This window comes from Ochlerotatus camptorhynchus, unplaced genomic scaffold (assembly GCF_037179485.1).
Source record: "Ochlerotatus camptorhynchus isolate MF236.1 unplaced genomic scaffold, CSIRO-AGI_Acam_v1.1 ptg000130l, whole genome shotgun sequence".
NCBI classification, from domain to species: Eukaryota; Metazoa; Arthropoda; class Insecta; order Diptera; family Culicidae; genus Ochlerotatus; species Ochlerotatus camptorhynchus.
The window spans coordinates 4,421,444-4,434,898 of NW_027040620.1; positions in this window are offsets into that span (position 1 = coordinate 4,421,444).

A 13,455-nucleotide genomic window follows, 5' to 3' on the forward strand; every position below is an offset into this window, starting at 1 on the left:
GGATAAACCATAAGCTCAAAATGAACACAACGTAACCAATTCGATGCCTTTCCGGTTCATTCGGTTACTGAGAGAGGTATATACACATGTCTATCATTCATGGAAGAGATTGTAGCTCCCCGGCCGCATCTGCCCGTCTAGAGTTAACGATACTATGCGGAGAAAATCTGTTGTGTACATACAGGGCGAAAAAAATGTGTGCAATGTCCTTCACCTAATTTTCACTGACACCAACCGTAACGAATGGGTGCAGCATTGGCCACGGGTGAAATTGTTTAGGGAATTTCCCTCTGTATCGTTATTCATGCAACACATGAGAGCGCCTAATTTCGGTGGTGTCAATGAACTAGGCTTGTGGTTGTATTAATCTGCGTTAACGTTTTCTGTATGAAAAGCGAGCCTCATCCGAACTGGCATAAGGAATGCTGTGGATTCAGTCATACTTTCATACTACTAGCGAGTCTGGTTTCAAGTACCGGTCACATCAGTGACATGTACCTTTATGTAGATACCTCTAGCTGCGTGGTAAAAGATTGCTCCTAAAATATTTGAACCGTTACGAGCAAAAATGGTACATATCCACTAGAGTAAATTATACCGGAGAATATTCAAAATACTCCAGTAAAATCAATTCGTCAAATTTTCTCAACTAAATTGCATAAATCTGTTGCAAATGTGATCATACAAAAAATAACGAAATGTGGCTGAAGAACTGGAAAATTTAAGTGCCTGATGAACATGTACCACTTTTAATGCGAACAAAATTTACCGGAAACCAGAAAACGTTGGGAGCGAAAGTGGTACATGTTCATGATATTTCCAGTACGGGATATCTCGTAAACTTGGCTATATGTAATGTCACCGTCTTTAGCAAAGTTTTTTAAGGTGGCCAAGGCCTCTCGGATGTTAAAAAGATTAGTTCAGAATTCTCTCACTATGCAGCGCTAGTGTGCGCATGAACTTTTTGTATAAGCTGTATCTCGAGATCCTTGACATATAGAAGGTTACTGTCTTGAGCAAAGTTGTTCAGGTGACCATGTCCTTTCAGACGGTGTCCATATTAGTTCAGATCTTTCTCACTACGTTGCACTAGTATGCACATAAACTTCCTGTGTACGCTTCAAAGGTTGTAAAAGTGCCAAATACCCCACAATATGGATATTTTCGGAACTGAGACGATGTGTAGAGACCGGAAATAAATAGTAGACACCATTTTGGAATCCAAAATGGTAACATCCGGTTAGATGATTGTCGCCATGTCGGAATAAAATATGGCGGGTTTGTGGAAAAGTGTCAAATATCACACAATATGGATATTTTTGGAACGAGGACGACTTGTGGAGGTCTGAAATAAGTGAATGACGACCTTTTGGAATTCAATATGGTGACTTCCAGTTTGTGGAAAATTGTCAAATACGCCACAATATGGATATTTTCGGGACGGGGACGACGTGTAGAAGCTGGAATTTAGATAATTGGCGCAATTTCGGAATCCAAGATAACGGCTTCCGTTTTGTAAAAAGTGTCAAATTCCCCACAATACGGGTATTTTAAGAACGGGGATGACGTGAAGAGGACGGAAATAGATGATTGATGCCATTTCATAAATTTGAAAAAAAAACCGGAAGTTGTCATCGTGGATTATAAATTGGCATTATCATCCATTTCCGGCCTCCATATGTTGTCATAGTACCAAAAATACCCATATTGTAGGGTATTTGACACTTTTTCACAAATCCGCCATCTTTTATTCCGACATGGCGACAATCATCAATTTCCGGCCGCTACGCGTCGTCTCTATTCCGAAAATACCAACAATGTTAAATATTTGACACTTCTTTCATTTTTGGATTCCAAAATAGCGTCAATCATTTATTTCTGACCTCAACGGCGCCGGTGATGTAGTGGTAAGCGTGATTGCCTCTCACCCCAGCAGGCCTGGGTTCAATCCCAGTCGGCACCGCCGGGATGTTCTGAGGCATAACATCTCTGATCACGGGGAAGAAAGCCGTTGGTCTCGGTTCATGAGTTTGATGGGTCGATAGGTAGGGTCCAGGTGTGGGAGCTGCCTTCTTGGCGCGTCGGTACCATTGGTGCTCAGCACCAATAACCTAAAACTTAATGGAAACGGCAAGAGTTCTAGGTATTTCAGGTACGATTATATTACGACGTTTTAATCTGGCATATTCACCCACCGAATAATATTTTACCTACCACTAACCAGAGAGCAAAAAATTCAAATTTGAGAACGAAAATTCTCTCTCTCGAGCTTGTTATGTATTTTGATGATATTTGATTTATGATTTACTTCAACAACTACAGAATAGTGTATCTGACACTGTAAAACATGTCTAGTACCTCTATACATATATGCATTTAGATTTACATCCGAAGTCCCTCCTTTTTACATACTCTGCACAAAAGATACTTTCTTAGCCATTCATAAAACGGTAGGAAATATTGTTAGGGTTAGGTTAGGGTGAGAAAGTACCTTTTGTGCAGAGTATGTTAAAAAGGAGGGACTTCGGATGCTAATCTGTATACGAGCTTTTGCTCTGATTTTGAAATGAATTCCCTAATTTTCAATTAATGTTGTACCTACTTATTTATTGGAAACCATACGTTTAATTTGAGAAAATTCACAGTCTTCTAAAAATAGGAGAGGAAAGTGCATAATGAGCATCCTTTCCCATTTCTATTGACTTGCACTCTCGTACACATAAAGCAAGGAAAAAATAAATAGATACCATAAACCATAGCAGTGTTGGCAAAATCATCAATCAAATGATATTTTTCCACTCTCATACACTCTCAATATCACGCGTGGTATTGAAACAGAATATCATACTTGTTATTGATTTTACAAGCAAGGAGCTGCGATGTTGCGAGACTATTCACAACGTCCAAAAATCAAGCTGAGAGTTGACTCGACATAAAAATGATTCCGTTGCACATCGTTTTCTTAGAAAGAGAAAGCATAGTTTGCTATCACTTTTTACTCTTCACCGATGGCAGACACGAAGTGACTGCTGCCAGTCGTTATGGAAGTTTCGGTTGGGTTCGAGTGTGAAGGAAAAATCAAGAAACTTAATCTCACCACAGTTTGTTGAGATTTGCAGCTGGTGAGTTTTGTTAGCTTGATATTCCGAGCTGCGATATCACAGCTTGCAAAATCAACCCGCAGTTGTTTGCTTGTTGAATTTTTGTGTACGAAAATCAAGCGTGATCTTGGGCATTGGCGAAATTTGATGGTATGAATATTAAAAAATGTACATAGGACCGATATAATAGGTTACTTCTACTGTATTTTAATCAAGGTGAAGAAAAATGCATGAGAAATTGAATACGTAGTCTACGTCAACCATGCGATCGTGTCTTGTACACAACCACACCAATATGTTCATAAAAAAATTAAATGAAAATATTTTTAAAAAAACTTATAAGACAAGGGGAGAGTGGACACACTTGATCACCTGTTTTAATTTTGGATACATATCAGCAAAAAAAATCATATTTTTATGCGGATTTACATTGATTTATACTGAAACTCCTCATGTAACTTTATACATACTCTCAAGTCAATCAAGTGTCCTCAGGGGTCAAGTGTGTCCAGTCTCCAATACGCATATATTTAAAATAATATATTCCTTTAATCTGATTACATAAAACCTTTAATAGGGACAAAAAATTCCTCTTTAGCACTCGTATACCGTTCCGATTCAAATTTCGGACGATTCAAATTTCGGACACTTTCATTTTTAATTAAATATTACATCCAGTTAGAAACAAATTAATAATGTTAGATGATCGTGGAGGGCACTAGTCAAAAAAATTTAAAATTTACAAGACATGTGGATCATATTCGACCGAGATAATCAACTTTTAAAAGTGTCCGAAATTCGAGTTTAAGTGTCCGAAATTTGAATCGGCACGGTACATTTCTATTTTGTGATGCATTCACGAACTTTTAACTAAAATTTATGGTTTGAGATTTGAAATCCATTCTCAGTTTAATGATTTACCATCAATGTCAATAACCGTACCGGCCACGTCATTACGGACATCGGAGTGGAAAAGGATTGTTATTTAACATTTCCAAGAAACAAAAAAAAACATTTCTTGAAAGATGTTTTAGACCAAATCGGGAATCGATCACGCCACGTCCAGCTTAGTAATACCATGCTTTGACTGGTAGAATGGAAGGATTCCGTCAATCTTGTATTTACTGAAAAGATTAACGGAATCCTTCCAATTTCCATTTCCAGTGCAGCTCCGATCGATGAATTAATTTGCGAAGACATTCGTTTGCTTCGAAACCTCTCGTCAAGCATTGCGATCTCATAAAAATGATTCATACTTTTTCATAACAACCAACAGGCTCAATGATGTATAAAAACCAGCATAGTTTTTATGACTCAGCTGTGTTTTCAATTACAGTAAAACATACTTTGGCGAAACATGTATGTAAACAAACATTGATAGAGTCATGGGGGCTCGAGCACTCCTGGCTCAGAGCTTTTGGCAGGAATCATCTGAGAAAGAACAAAACAAGTTTAAAATTGACCAATTTTTCAAGCAGTTTTCCATTGGCTTGCAAAATGAAATCGATTTACTCCGCAGTACTCAGGTATTATCTAGCGATAGTCTAGTATAAAAGAGGAGCAGACTGGTTGGTTTTGAGCCAAACGAACTGTCAAAGCCAGAGCCAATCGAGCAGTGTCTATCTAGATTGCATTAGCAGTGTTTCTAGAAACTACCCAGGCATAGGTTGCCAAGGCAGTTTGCTTTGAATACGCTCCTCTCTTGTACTAGACCCTCTCTAGTATTATCTATAATCACTCTATCCAGCTTTCCATGCTCGGTAGTGGCGGCCTGTTTGTATGAATAAATGTTTCCTTCACTGTGCTTTTTTCCACTTGAGTTGAGGATGCAAGTGTGACCATGGATGTGCTCAAAATGTATTATACAAATAATGCTCATGCGCATAGTTTGTCATCCAAGTGTGTCTGCGGCTTATCATTGGAACCTTTTGTGAAAATGTTCTAAGTTCGAACTGCAAACACTAGGCCCACTTTCTGTCAAACACTTATAGCGAATTCTTTTATTATTCAGTTCCAACCTGGATCGGGTATCAAGATTCAGTCTGCTTGTTTTCTGACAAACGTCAGTTTGTTCGTTTGTTTTTTTTTTAAAACTAGCTCAAGTTGAGGTTCGCACTGACAAAAAAATCGGTTTCGCACAGGGTTAGAACTGGTTCCAATCCCGATAATAAACGAATTCGCTATTATAAAATGTTTGCATAGCAACGCTTGGTGAAACGATCTATTGCATCTACCAAGATCTCGTCGATTACTATGAGGAACAGTCGCGGTGATAGTCCTTGCTTCACATCAGTGATGTCCAAGATAAGGTCAGACAAAACTCCATTATGCCGGACTCATAACGTAAAAATCTCGTACTCCTACTTCACAGCTCTAGTAAATATCCACACATCCGACTGCTTTGATTGAATCCAGGTTATTTATTAATTGACTAACCTGGTTGACTGGCGTGCAACTAAAAACATTGAATTTTGCTCAAACTGCAATGTTTTTAGACGAGTACATACCTCCTCAGTATCATCAACAATTTTACCATCTTTCATGATTTCGATGTATTTGCTTTTTTCTGACCTCGTTCCCTACACCTTTTATCTCTTTAATCATTTACCTACACCTTTTATCTCTTTAATCATTTACTAATCTGCATTTTATTTTTGTAAAGCTTCTTTTGGATCCATTGATCTAAAAAATATATCCGTTTCATTCGAAAAAAAATAATTAGCTCACATGATCTTTATGCCGTTTATGTACATTGTGCAATGCTCCCAATCCATATTTTTTTTTAAAGTGTTGTCAACAGCAGAGGACGTGAGATGGTTTCAAATGCACGTTTCAAATCCAAGCATACCACTACTTTCGTTTTACGAGCCTCTGAATTATTTTTTAATACTTTATTATAGAGATTTTTAGCCGTAGGCTAGTTCATCTCTACCCGAGTATCTATGATTTTGTCGAAAACCTGATTATCCTATAATTAAGATTTCATTTGAATTGTTCGTGAACTACATACAATCAAAGCGGCGAATGACCACGCACACTTATCGAATATGTCTCTCCTGCAAGAACTCTTCGCGAAGCTTTTTGCGGATCAACTAATGATGTGGGTCGACGATTTCAACACCTCGACTTTAAAACTTTCGGCAAATTAATTATTCCTCGTCAATCAAACGTAGACCATTTTAGTTACAATAAAAACTTAACGTCAATTTTTCCATACCACATTACCTGGCTAACCTCGAAAATATATTTTGTAAGCATACTTTTGTTCATTGTCATATCAATTGTTTCGCCAGATACGTTATAACAGGACATCATTTTATTTAATGTCCCATTTTAGCATAATTTGTTCATTGATTGTGAATGTTTGTTGATTTCTATTTCTTAGAGGACGAGTGCGAGCATTTCCAAAATCTCTGTGGTGTTCACTCTTTGCGTAATAACATCGTTTGTAAAAGCTATCACTGCGAACTCTCTTCACTTTTGAGCTCATCTAAATTATTCAACAAACATTGCGACTCATGATGGTAGTGGTAAAGTCGTCCAACCTAACATTAGTAGAGCAAAAACTATTTTTGAACTGATTCAATACGGTGTACATATGGAGCCCAAGTCATACAACTATATTTAAGGAAGTACCATTGTGGAACGTGTTATGTTGCTGTTTTCACTCAGATCGATGGAAGATTATTGTCTTTTGCAGAATTGATCAAAATATCGAGGTTTTAGGCTCTACAATCGATAATATTCAAAATAATCATTTATGACAAAATGAATTTGATTTTTTTTTTTGCTTTTGTTGATCATTTTTGATTTTGATGATCATTTTTGATTTTGACAATTTTGGGTTGGAAACTCAAGCGGTGATGAATATTAACAAACGCGTATTCGTCGATGTATAATAAACTCATTTGTTCATTTCGCTCATTAAGGAGTATTCAATTATTAAGGAGTATTCAATTGCAATATCAAACACTTTGTTTTTTCATAAAGGATTGGGTATCACGCAGAAATAGTCGGTCATATTAGTAAAAAATAAATCTAAATAACAGTTGTTATGATTTCTGACATGATTTACTTGATAAAGTCCAATTTCCGCACTTTTGTCAAATAGAGAATTAAGTGGTTCATTGTCACCCACAATTGGTATCAAAAAAAGATTCATTTTCGAAACTGAGCTGTAGACCTGTGCAGGGGTGAACTTTAGTTCATCTACTGAATTTTTTTTAACACAACAGCGGGGCCAGGTTTACTAAAAATGAACACATGAATAATGCTCGCGTAACATTTGAAAAGAGCCTATCAACTTTTGTAAATAATTTTCTAGATCCTTTTCATGAAAACCGGAGAGCACTATCGGGAAGGGAATAATTTCCTCTGCCCGATGGAATTGTTAGTTTGCGTGAGCGTATTCGGTTCGCGCGAAAAAGGCTTAACAAGTTTTGTGTACATAAGTTGATAGTATTATTCATGTGTTCATTTTTAGTAAACAGGGCCCCGCTGTTGTGTCACTTTTTGTCGAGTGAGTGAACTCAAATCCATCCGTGTACTCGTCTGTTGACTACACGGACGATGACATCTTCTCTAAATTGAGTCAGCTGTCACTCAAAATGGCAAAAACACAGGTTGCTTATTGACAAAGTAAAAATATTCTCAATTTTCCTCAAATTGTTGAGCATTTTTTTAAATATGAGAGAAATCAGAAAACCGGCGCAATTTCGACTAGATCTTATCAACCGAGAATCTAATTGACCTTATGGACTGTTCATAAATTACGCAGAACTTTTTTAAGAGGTCTTTGACCCCTGCGTAGACAATCGCCCATATTTTTTATCCTAATTTGTATGGATCATATACACTTGCAAACTCCCCCTTCCCTCACCCTAAAGTGCCTAAGTGGTATATGAACAGTTCCTTATTCAAATGTCAATTTATAGCAGACAATTGAATGCTACTTTTCACCACCGGATGAATCGGGGAATAATGCAAAATAGCTGAAAAAGAAAAATCAAATTAAAAAAAAAATAATCAATCAATCTGTATCCAAGACCACGTATTGGACGGATTTTAATACGGCACAAGTCAGGATTAAAACTGATGCACGAAACTATCGGCAGTTTGACTCCTCGAGTAGGTGAGATCCTGGAACATACAAAGACCGCTACTACATGCCAGAAACTCCTATAAGCGCAAGGAAATTTTTCGGTTGTAATCTTAAATAGCATGTCCAAAGCAAAACTTCAGAATTGTATATGGAAGATGATAGACCAATCGTTTATTTCTGCTATAAGACGGTTTTATATTTTACGTTTTTAGGATGTAAATACTTATAAGCGCAGCTTTTTTTATTATTCGAACTGTTATAAACCAATGGATTACAGAAATTAGTATTTGGTTTGTTTACCATTTTACAGAATTGTTTCATATATTTGTTTTGGCATGGAATCAACGAGGTTTTCCAACATTTGTAATGCAATATTACGCCTTTCGCTGTAGGCAAACCAACCCCAGGGTAAAAGCCTCCTTAATAAAGAAAATCTAACCTAACCTAACGTACTACGCCTTTCATTCCATACTGCTGTTTGTAGTGCATTAATGGGCGGAAACTGCTGGTCACCACTGTATACACGCCTTGCCAGAATCCCCCAAAGGTTCTCAATGGGATTCAGATCAGGACTACGGACTAGCTAGTCTAAAAGCTTGATATCTGGTTTGGAAAACCATGTTTTTGACTTCTTGCTCACGTGGATTGCGACATTGTCCTGTTGAAAAATAAATTCATTGTCCATGACGTCCTCCGTGAATAAAATCAAAACATCGTCCAGTAGCTCCACATAGCTTTAAGAGTTCATTCTGATGGAAATTATAGCTATCGGTGTTTTTCTTGTACGCCAAAGCTGTCCACACAACCACCTCCATAAAATTTCAAAGTCAAAACACGATTAAATATGAACAATGAACATTCTTATGAGATGAGTCATGCAAAAGATTAACATTGTTATGTTAGACTTGTGAATAGTATTCTATATAATATTTATGACAAAAGCTATGCGCTTATAGGAATTTTGGCCACTGTATAGAAGAAATACGGGCATCGGGCATTGTGCATCACAGTTCGTTCGACCGGTAGTATAAGACTTCGACCGGTTCTCCTCCTGGGATATACTGAAACGTGCCACAGCATACGATCTTCGTTTCCTGCACAACACGTCCGAGCAGCTGAAGAAACAATCCTTAAGTTGGTGCTGCGTGAATCCTACCCAGATTAAGTTGCAGCACTGTCGAACAAAGCACCGAATAAAGCAATGTTAGACGATAGCGGCTAGACTCACGAGCGCGGCCGGTTCAGGATAACTGAAAACGTTTTTTTTTTGTTTTTTTTCCTTGGATTTGTTTTCCGTCGATCTTGTTTTCCGTGCTGAGCACCAATGCTACCGACGCCAGGAAGGCAGCTCCCACACCTGGACCCTACCACCTATCGACACATCAACTCATGAACCGGGGACCAACGGCTTTACTTCCCTTCCGAAGGAAGGCGTGATCAGAGATGTTATGCCTCAGAACATCCCGGCGGCGCCGACTGGGATTGAACCCAGGCCAGCTGGGGTGAGAGGCAATCACGCTTACCACTACACCACCGGCACCGCTAACTGAAAACGTTGTATAGTTGAAGATGCTAATTTCAAATAACAGACTAAAGTGGTAATTTTTATACGATAGATGGAGGAGATGAAAGTCTAGAGTTGATAGTTCCTTTAGAGTACGGCAGTGTGAAAATTGCACATAGATAGTAGATAGCGAGGTAGGACAACTTTTAAGGAAGGTACAAATCGGTTTTTTCATCTCTCTTTACCAAACTCCCCCTTTGGAGAGGGATGGTGAGGGGTGTCCCCCCCCCCCCGCCCCCACTGGCAAAAAGAGATGAACACCGACCCGCTCAAGTACCAACGATGTGTTTGAAACAGATTTTTACCGCACTTCAGTTGTTATTTGAAGGAAGGCATCCAGTCGTAGGTTTGGAAATTGCAGCTATTGTTTACCCCTACCACGGTATGAGCTCCTGTCATCGTCGACTTGACGATCTCGAGGGGACACGGGTGGGGTAGGTGCTGCTACTGTACCTTTCGACCAATGACAGTAATTGATGGTATGCTCCCATCCAGAGTTATGTACTTTGGCTATATGTTTAGTATTACTTCTGCGTGAACCTCCTATTCCTCCCGAGGAAGCATCGCTTCACGGAGCTTCTCGTGAACCGATGCTGGCTATGGCTGAAGCGTACTACAAGGGACTGCAGACACTGGTCGTATATGCTGAAATCATGGTAAATTCAAGGCCTCCGACATACTTTGATTATTATTTTTTCCTTGTCGGGTATTTTCATCACTGTGATCTATTATGATATATTCCCCATTTTTTCAGCATTACCCCATCATGTAGACTTCGAATAAAGTGCACTGCCGTACTGGGACTTATTCTCCAAATATCAAAGGGTTCTATCAGTCCCTTGTTGAAGAACATACGTCTTTTATTGAAAATTGCCGAACAAAGGTGTAGCAAATGTTCCGAGTCTTCCTTTGTATGCCACAGAAGCGACATACATCATCTTGAAGTTTTAAAATCAGCATCAAGTGATAACGGATCGGACAATGACTCTTATAAGATCTCCGACGTACTTACCACTAGAGTCCGAGGAACGGAGTGAAATAACCAGATGATGGAAGTAAAGCTACAGTCCGGGAACAGTCCAGCGAACTATTCGTCATAAAATTTTGGGAAAGTCCTGGGAGCTAATCCAGCGCCAATTGGAGGTATTCTGGAACTGCTGGGTGATCGAATACCCGCTGGTGAACCGTCGGCAACCAAAATGGTTCGATGAAATCCTAGCACTATAACCAAGAGACCTGGTAATGGCCGTGGGACCAGCGAAGCGCAATGGATGTGAGCGGAGACGAATCATCTGCATGATCCCGTATTCGGATGTACGGTATCGCCGAGTTGTCGGGACGATCGGAGGAAAGACTTCGATGCGACCGGTGACACAGCTGACGCTACTTGACGCTATGGAGAAACGTGAAGTTTCGGGGAAGACTATCAACGCAGAATACCACGAACAGGCCACTCTATCCACCGGTGTTTCTGAATGGAGCCCGGCGGCAGTCAAAATTCGGCGAAATTTATGGCGACGAAATGTTCTTTCGCGAAATAACCATCGGTGAATGACCCGCTCCCCAACCTAATATCGAGTAGATGAAAGTTGATTAACCAATTCACAATCATAAACTTCCAAACTACAGTGCCCTGCCTAGCCACATTAAACCACACTCTATTTAAAATGAAAACTAAAAACTCACTGCAAACTATCGCGAATGGATTCATGCTTCTTCACTATAACTTATCGAAGCCTGTGATACCTACGTTGCAAACCGAGCTCCACAGTATTGAACACCAACCAAACTGTTACCGCTGTGCTGTGGGTTCTCCATATGTGCCGGGGCAAGTGAACTGAAATCGAATGACGGCGGAGATGATGATGATGGTGGTATGTGAAAGTGGGGAGTAAAGTAAATATTTAAACACTTCCTTCACATTTGGGTAGCCTCGAACCCGAAAAACAAACAGAGCACGATTTTTGTGATGTGCTACTAAAACACAGTAGCAAACAGTCTACATATTTGTTTCGGCTGATAGTGCGCTGCTGTATGTGTGCTTATTTATTCGTTTAAAATATGAAATTGAAATCCTTTTGCCGATCAGATCAGGACTACGGATGAGAAGCAAGTTTTCTCCTTCTACCGCGTATCCATGCCGTGGTAGCGTCTATCTATCCATTTGAGTTCAGTGTAGTCACAACAAGCATTCCTAGCAAACACTATTCCCCCGATATGGACATGAAAAATTGAGTATGGCATAAAATATGCCTGAAAACTTTTGCTTCCTCCATTCGCCTGACAAAACAGTAAAGGAAAACTCAAGGAGATCGTCTTGGATGCGTGTAAATATGTATGTGCAGGAATGTGCTGGTCGAAATCGTTGCCAAGCTGAACTTCTACTGACAACTTTTCAATTTGCTATACGCACATTTCACAAATCGTACAAATAGCGAAAAAATAATCGGATTTCCGATAGTTGCATCAGAGTTCCATGAAACTTTGTATAGTTGTAACATATCAGATTTGTGCTGAAAATCGGCCATTACGATTCACGCCTAATTTTTCAAAATGGTGTTTTCCATATTTTCCAATAAATCAGCACAAAAACGGCTCGTCTAATCAAAATGTTTGAGATAAAATTGCCTTTTAATATTGAAATAAATTCTCGCTCTAAAATAAATCACAACTTTTGGTTGGAAAACGCATTTATATGATTTTTAAACTTATGTTTATTTGAAAGCTTATCCAAAAATACCATAAAATTGAAAATCGTCAAACATAAACTTTTATTGAAATGTTTGATTATTTTTTTTTTTCGCATTTTTTTTTATGGAATACAATTTACTAAGTCCCATAAAACATTCCCTTTGAACCAATTTAAAAAAAAATGCACAAGAAAAACGGTCAAGCATTTCACTAAAAGCTGATGTTCTGCAATTTTCGTCAATTTTTAAAGTGCCCTTTTTTTACTTTATTTGTACAGGCTCAATCCAACAAGCTTTACAGAGCCAAGGTATTATTTGCGTTAAACATTATTAATGTCTTAAATCTAAAGCTACAGGAATTGAACCATCGATTTATAGCGACTGTAACATGGTCATGACGCATGGTAGTCTAGTTGCATAGGATAATTGAATGAAAACCCAAAACTTTTTTTCAAAAAAAATATAGCTCAAAAACGAAAAAAAAACCTTGCTGATTTTGTGATATATTTAAAATATATATTGTGTAAAAAGCCTACATTTTCGAGAAAAAAAAAATATTGCGGCCTCTATCTACAAAGCATGAAAACCATAAAAACAAATACCTTTAAATTGATTGTTTTTAACTCTTTATTTATTCCACATTCACAATAAATAATATCCCATTTTAACGAATTTTTTACGCATTTTTTTGCGAAACACAATTCATGAACACAACATTTCCTTTGAACAAATTTTTAAAAAATTGCACGAAGAAAATGGTCAAACATTTCACTAAAAGCTTTTTCGTCAATTTTTTAACTTTATTTGTACAAGCTCAATCCAACAAACTTTACAGAGCCAAGGTATCATTTGCGTTAAACATTATTAATGTCTTAAATCTAAAGTTACATCGATTTATAGTGACTGTAACATGGTCACGACGCATGGTAGTCTAGTTGCATAGGAGAATTGAGCGAAAACCCAAAACTTATTTTTCAAGAAAATATAAATCAAAAACGA